The sequence below is a fragment of the Pagrus pagrus genome (assembly GCF_965226575.1).
Source record: "Pagrus pagrus genome assembly, chromosome: 13".
Classification (NCBI taxonomy): domain Eukaryota; kingdom Metazoa; phylum Chordata; class Actinopteri; order Spariformes; family Sparidae; genus Pagrus; species Pagrus pagrus.
This window is the reverse complement of record NC_140197.1, coordinates 2,821,816-2,828,418: the sequence shown is the minus strand read 5'-3', so window position 1 is coordinate 2,828,418 and position 6,603 is coordinate 2,821,816. Positions and strand designations below refer to the sequence as shown.

General features: G+C 41.7%; 1 long non-coding RNA gene across 1 annotated transcript; it reads right to left on the bottom strand.

Annotated features, from left to right (window-relative positions):
* Positions 1-673: 673 nt before the first annotated feature.
* On the bottom strand, positions 674-5,069 carry LOC311267864. Its single transcript, XR_014623885.1, has 2 exons — positions 4,934-5,069; positions 674-1,320 (listed from the first exon to the last, which is right to left on the bottom strand). It is a non-coding gene; the product is annotated as an uncharacterized lncRNA (long non-coding RNA).
* Between the last annotated feature and the right edge of the window lie 1,534 nt (positions 5,070-6,603).

Genomic DNA, 6,603 nt, shown 5'->3' with positions numbered 1-6,603 from the left:
TTCAGTTGATTTGTTCTCAATAGAAGTCTTTGTGAGAGTGCAGCGGGAGCCGACCCCGCCTGTCTTTTAATAACTGCCCTAATTAGTTAAATCAGCTGCTGTAGCTGCTCGTGAAGTTTGCAGACATTCCGTTCAAACACCCATTTGCAGCGAGTGTCCATGTTTTCCTGAGGAAGGCCCACTCTTAAATATGGACTTTCGATTTGCAATGGAACGCAGCATAACTACAAACTCAACTCATAACATTGTGATGTGTTCGAAAACTTGTATGTTGAGGTAAACACGTATGTACCGCTGTGATCCTACTCTCTCACTGAAGTTACACAGAGCAGAAACAAAAGACAGAGACACCATTCGCCCTGTTACAACACACTGCACCATCAACATGACTCTGAAGCTGGTAGTTTAAGGGGAAACAGTGACATCATGTTGCTTTAATATTGTTGGTATTTGTTAGAACGAGGATGCAGAGTTCATGCCAGATACAGCTTCACAGACAGATTATATAAACAGAGGGCAACTTTTAATGAATTGAAAGAATGATAACAGTGCACGTGAGAGAGCTGGACAAGATCAGCAATTACCCATCAGCCATCAGCAGCTTATCACGTCTGCATACTTCCTCATTTCTTTACCAAAGGTGTAAAAAAGGGTGTTAAAAATACATCGTCTGGTGTGTAAATGACCCAGTTTATTTTTGTGCTCATACGTGGCACAGATTTGGTATTTTATAAACAATTTATAAACATGTACAAAAGAAAAGACACATTGATGATTAAGATGATTTCTCCATAAATAGAAACAAATCAGAGAGGAAGCTGGTATCTGCCACTGTGACTTTCAGTGGGGTTTTCAGTCAACTTGTCATCAACTCCAGGACTTTTGTGTTTCCAATAGAAACCACTGTAAAAAAGTTCACTTCTACTGTAAAAGCAGGTGTTACCAAGTGGTCAAAATATTGAATATGGTCATAAAAACAGAATCAGCATTATTGTGAGGCCTGTTGTGTAAAGCTACCATAGAACCAGACCGCTGAGCTCTGAAAGGAGCAAAACATCATAAACACACAGAATCACACATCCTGTGACAGTAGGTACAGCAATTACTGCATTTTTCAGCTGAAGTTGTCAGCATCATTCCTTAGCTGCTCCAGTAACAACGTGTGTGTGTGTGTGTGTGTGTGTGTGTGTGTGTGTGTGTGTGTGTGTGTGTGAGCGTGTGCGTTCTTGGCTTCTTTATCTTCAGAGGCAGTGGGGCACATGACAGAAATCAGATGAATGACCAGGCGTCTGTCTGAGCCTTTTGCGCCCCTCCACGGCCCTAAAAAGACGAGAAACACATTTAGCTTGAAGGGATGTGTCTTGTGCTCTACAAGATAAGCGGGGTCATTGTTTAGCAGCTCAAAGAGGAATAATAGAAAAAAATATTCAAAAAAGAAAATCAGTTAAGAACATAAAAAATATCTGATAAATTCATGTTCATGCCAAGAGAGCTGCACTCACACCTCAGAGGAGGACACATGACTTGGGAGGCCTGAATGGGTTATCACTGGAGGGCACCCCGGTGAGGAGGGGGTCTTTGTGGGCATTTTGCAAACAGAAGGTCTTCAGTTCTGCAGCAGCCTGAGAAACCTGTAAGTTATTCCATATATTACATTAGGGCTCATTTGAGATGAACAGCGCCTCACATGGAGAGTGGATGAGATCAGCAGCAGGGGGGCAGAGACAAAAAGTTGCGGACATTTTTCCACCTGCCCTTGTCTGTACAGGAAGTCACAGAAACACTCACATCCTGTTAGATTGCTAATTCGGATTGATTAAAATGTCATCAGCCACATATATCAGTCTATATAGTGTGCCCAATTGTTAATTATGGCAGGGCAGCTTATCAAAATGCTACACAATTGATCTGTGATTTCTGTTCACGGATCATCCTCCATTTTACACAAACTGTCATGTAAATCAGCTTCATCTCAGTTTGCTAAGCTGACATGTTCCTCTCAAACGACATAAATAAACTGGAAACATTAACAGTCAAACACATAGGGACCAAATACAAGACGATAGCTTTCATTAATGCTATGTCAGATATTTAGGCTTCAGGGCTTCACATCTGTACACAGGCTATTTTAAGAATCCTCAAATCCCACTCACCAGAAGTTTTTGTGTTGCTATATACTTTATTTGAACTGACTAAATGAGTCAAATATTAAAGGGGCACTTGTAGTTTTGGAGTGACAAAAAAATTAAACTTAATATTTACAATATAAATGAGGTAATAATATAAACTTTTTCCATAAGTGAATAAAGAAGCTGTTCTCAGAGGAAAATAAGGTCCCAGAACACTGTTTGAAGCTAGAAAGGTGGCAGGGTCCGCCACATATAAACAAAGTAAAACGGTATAAATTGTGTTGTCCTTTAAGGTCGGTTTGTTCATTCAGTTTATTCAGTTATGAAAACAAGGAGAGAATTTGATTATTTAATTTGTTTAAAATCAGTTAATGAAGATCTTTCTCTTCTCATTAACGTTTCTTCACCAAAACTACAGAATGCTCCTTTAAAATGGACAACTGAATACTGTTTATATGAATGTATTCAGCCACAACATGTATTCTGTTAACAGAATAAAGCTTGAAAATCAGAGTTGAGTCAACATCTAATCAATCAGCTCCTAGATCAGATGATAGCCAGGTGTTTCCCATCATGCCCCGAGTCTTGCGGTTGGTGGAGACCAACTTTTAAATCTGTGTCCAGCTCGTCATTGCCCATGTGTTCATGACGTCAGAGCACGTCAGTTCTACTCAGGCCTGGCTCATCTCAAATGAGTCTAATATTTGGTGAATGACACTATCAGTTTACATTATGGTTAGGTGTAGGATCCAGTGTTTTTGGAGCTTGGGCCATATTATAGGCTAAAAGTCAGAATATGTTGGCGGCTCTTGGCAAGATAAGCAGATGTGTTCATAACAAGGTTTGGTGGAATGCACTAGGTCCAACATCTCACATCTGGAGTTGGTGCCCACTGCTCCCTCAGGAAGGGCTAAATGCAGAGTACCACTTTCATTATGTTGTACATTGTATGATATGTGATCAAATAAAGACCTTTTCTTCTTCCATTATCGACAGGGTAAAGAAGCTGCTGAACTGAGATACTGAGCCTTTATGAAGACAAACGTCGATACAGGCAGTGGGCATCAGCAGGAAGAATGGGGACACTGGGGGATCCTGAGCCTCAGTATGCTAACGTTATGTGTGCAGCAAGACTTCTGACTCATAATTTCTTTTAATAAGCTTGTTTTTGTTGGTGTTTTTTCTTTAGGTGGTATGTTCAAGAGGGCCTCCACATGATCTGATGACATTGGTTTATTGAAGAAAATTTGTTAAACTGAAGAGTATTGTGCCTGAGGAGGAGCGAGAACACAGCTGCTACAATGCATTTTGTACATATCTGTTACAGGCATTTTCTTAGCTTTTCCCCCCCTTGGTTGCATAAAGAGTGTTGCAGGAATGAGGCCTTTTTTAATTTTTATATATTTTTTGTTAAATGCCGCACACAAGGTCTGTGTAAGATATTGTTACATTTTGTTCTACGATATAAAATACATCAGTAAATACCCCACATTTGACTGATAAAGTGTTTACGTGTGTTAAAAACAGCAGTTGCTAACCTCTGTTTTGGGGATGACTGTTTTCCTGTATGGAGGGTGATTTTCAGAATATGATGTGACGTGCTCTGCCTCTATGACAGATGTAATTTGCCTTATGAGAAGTACAGGATCTCATACTGTAAATGTGTTGGGGGTGTGACAAACATTAGGGACTAAAAGTCAGACCATAATTTTTTAGTGAGGTTATGGTTTTTACAGCTACCAGCTAACTTCCCGACTACAGACCTCTGAGTGGATGGACCTGAGCTTGTTTTGTTGTTTATGAATGTAACTTTTCATTCGTAAGAGGAAGGCTGTTATCTCTTAGTTACATATGTCTTGTTATTGCATACATACAACATAGTCTCCCTTTAAGGTCTCGTCAGTATTATTGTAGTGCTTTGACAAAGACAGTACTGTAGTTTATGTGACATAGACTTAACATAGACATGAAATTGATGCAGGTTGTTGCTGTTAATATGCCCTTGAATCAAATCACAGTAATCACTTCAACCTTCATAGATATTGATCCTACTATCTTGACAATATCCCAAATGCAAGCCTTAAGTATTTATAAACACACTGCTGTTTGGACTTTTACTAATTACAAGAATCTGTTGGCTGAGTGAAATTCTGCTGGGGTGCTTAACACAGACACACACTTGAAGCTAGTCTGACTTCTGTTCTAAAATAAGTAGCCACCCAACAATCACACCAGTCACACAGCAGCACAATCAACAAAGCTATCAGTGTGCTGCACTGGCACACAGAAGTCTGTCTGCTACCATTTCACTGCACCACACTGCACACCAGGAAATCACACTCACATGGCTTTCCAATGACTTATAACACGAGCCAGCTTGAAAAAAATGTATTCTTTATGTATTTGGAGTTTAAATTAGAGACTCGTACAATGTGAGATACTTTATACACAGAGATATACAAAGAGAAAAAAACACTACTTTTCACAGGAGCGCATAGGGAAACATTTCCTAAACTTAACAGCTGGTTTACCCAATCACAGAGCTACTATACCAACACAGCCAGTGAGTTTTATATTCAGCAGCTAAGTTCCTCATCGGTAAGATGTACAAGAAAAAAATATTTTAGTAAAAATATAATAGTTTTGAGCTAATAAAAATTGTGATCAGTAAATTGACAGCAGTGAAATAATTAGGCCCAGTTGTAGCACGCGACACTAAGCTCATAACGCACTTCAAAGCGGTGGTCACACGCACAGGAGAGGTTTGATCCAGTTTTAGGAAGTGTTGAGTTGTGACTACATACCTTTATCCGACGGACACTGGCCTCGAGACGAAGCTGCTTCACTGCCTTCTGGGCGAGGGCCAGGCTGCTGCTGGCGGCGCTGTTGTTTGACATGACTGAGTCCAAGTTACAGGGAGAGTGAGTGAGCAGTCACAGGAACCATTCACTGCTGGCCTGAAATAAAACACAGCGTCCGGTGAGAGCCTTCACAATAAAAACCCTATTCACTCACTGCTTCTTTACTCCCCCCACCCACAAGCCAAGCACACACACACACACACACACACACACACACAGAAAGCCATTGCTTTAAAGTGTCTTGTTTGTTAATTCACTTAAATTGGGACAGCCTACTTCTAATGGTGGAGGATGTATTTGGATATTTTACTTAAAGCAACATTATAAAGAAATTGTCATTTTGTGTGATTTGGCGCCCCCACCGTTTCTGAGTGCATGTGATGTGTTGGGATCCACAGATGAAGTTGTTCATTGTGGATTTCAAAATGGACTCTGAACTGAACTCAGTTCCCCAGAATTTCCCAGTTTTCACACCTAGGTGCAAAGACTGCCAAGAGACCCAGCTTTGAGCTACTTTGAGCTACTTTGAGCTGGTCAGGGTGCCAGACCCCCCACTGACCAGAGAGTCAAACCTCCAGCTCCTTCCTATGTTCTGGCTCTTCTCCACCTCGTTCCCTAAGGGGCTGCCTGCCCTCAAGTTCACTTCTCCTGTATTCTTCTGGGACCAATAGCTGCCAACTGCATTTCCAGCAGGCCCAAAGAACTTCTCACACCAGCAACGCAAGGTCCTGCTAGTATTCCAGCTCAGTTAGCACCAGCAGCTGCGATGCAAAGCTAACTAAATAATCCAAGGAAAACGAAGCAAGTTAGCACCAAGCTGCTATCCCAGCAAAGGAAAACAGTGACCAGTTTCCTCCACCTGCTGTCTTTCATCAGACCTTGCACAGCAAAAACAGCACTGTTCAACATTGGGATACAATGTTCTCCTACCTGGCTCATCAGCCAAGGAACTATCAGCACCTTTTCTTCAAAGACTGGTAACATTGAACTGGGCCTAGATAGCAAACCCTAACCCTAACCTCCAGCTTGTGCTCCAGTTGGGGATGAGAGTCAAACAGCAAGTATTGATCTGTGTGTGTAGGTTTTCTGTACACCTCAATGTTGAGGCTTCTGTCTTCGTCAATGTGTACTGCACAGTCCAAGAAGGGCAGACTGTCTCCTCTGACATCTTCCTGTGTGAATTTGATGTTATTGTCCACAGCATTTATATGTTCTCTGAAGGCTTCCACTTCCCTTCTGATTTTGACCCAGGTGTCATCCACATACCTGAACCAGTGGCTAGGACCAATTCCTGTGAAGGTAATCAAGGCCTTCTTCCATGTAGAGGTTGGCCACTATTAGGGACACCGTGCCCATGGCACAGCCGTGCTTCTGTCTGTAGAAACCTTCACTGTGGATGAGAGGTGAAACATCAGGGGAACAATACCAGTGAAACGTTGCCTCGAGCTGACATGGAGGACAGTCCAGGACAGTGGTCTTCTTTGGTCTTCAGTAATTGTGTGAACGCTTTGAGGTGTGTTTGCGCTCATTATCCTGTTGCAGTATAAATCCTTCTCCACAAAGATCAAACCAGAGGGTGGAGCATGTCTCTGAAGAATGGAGTGGTGCTTCTC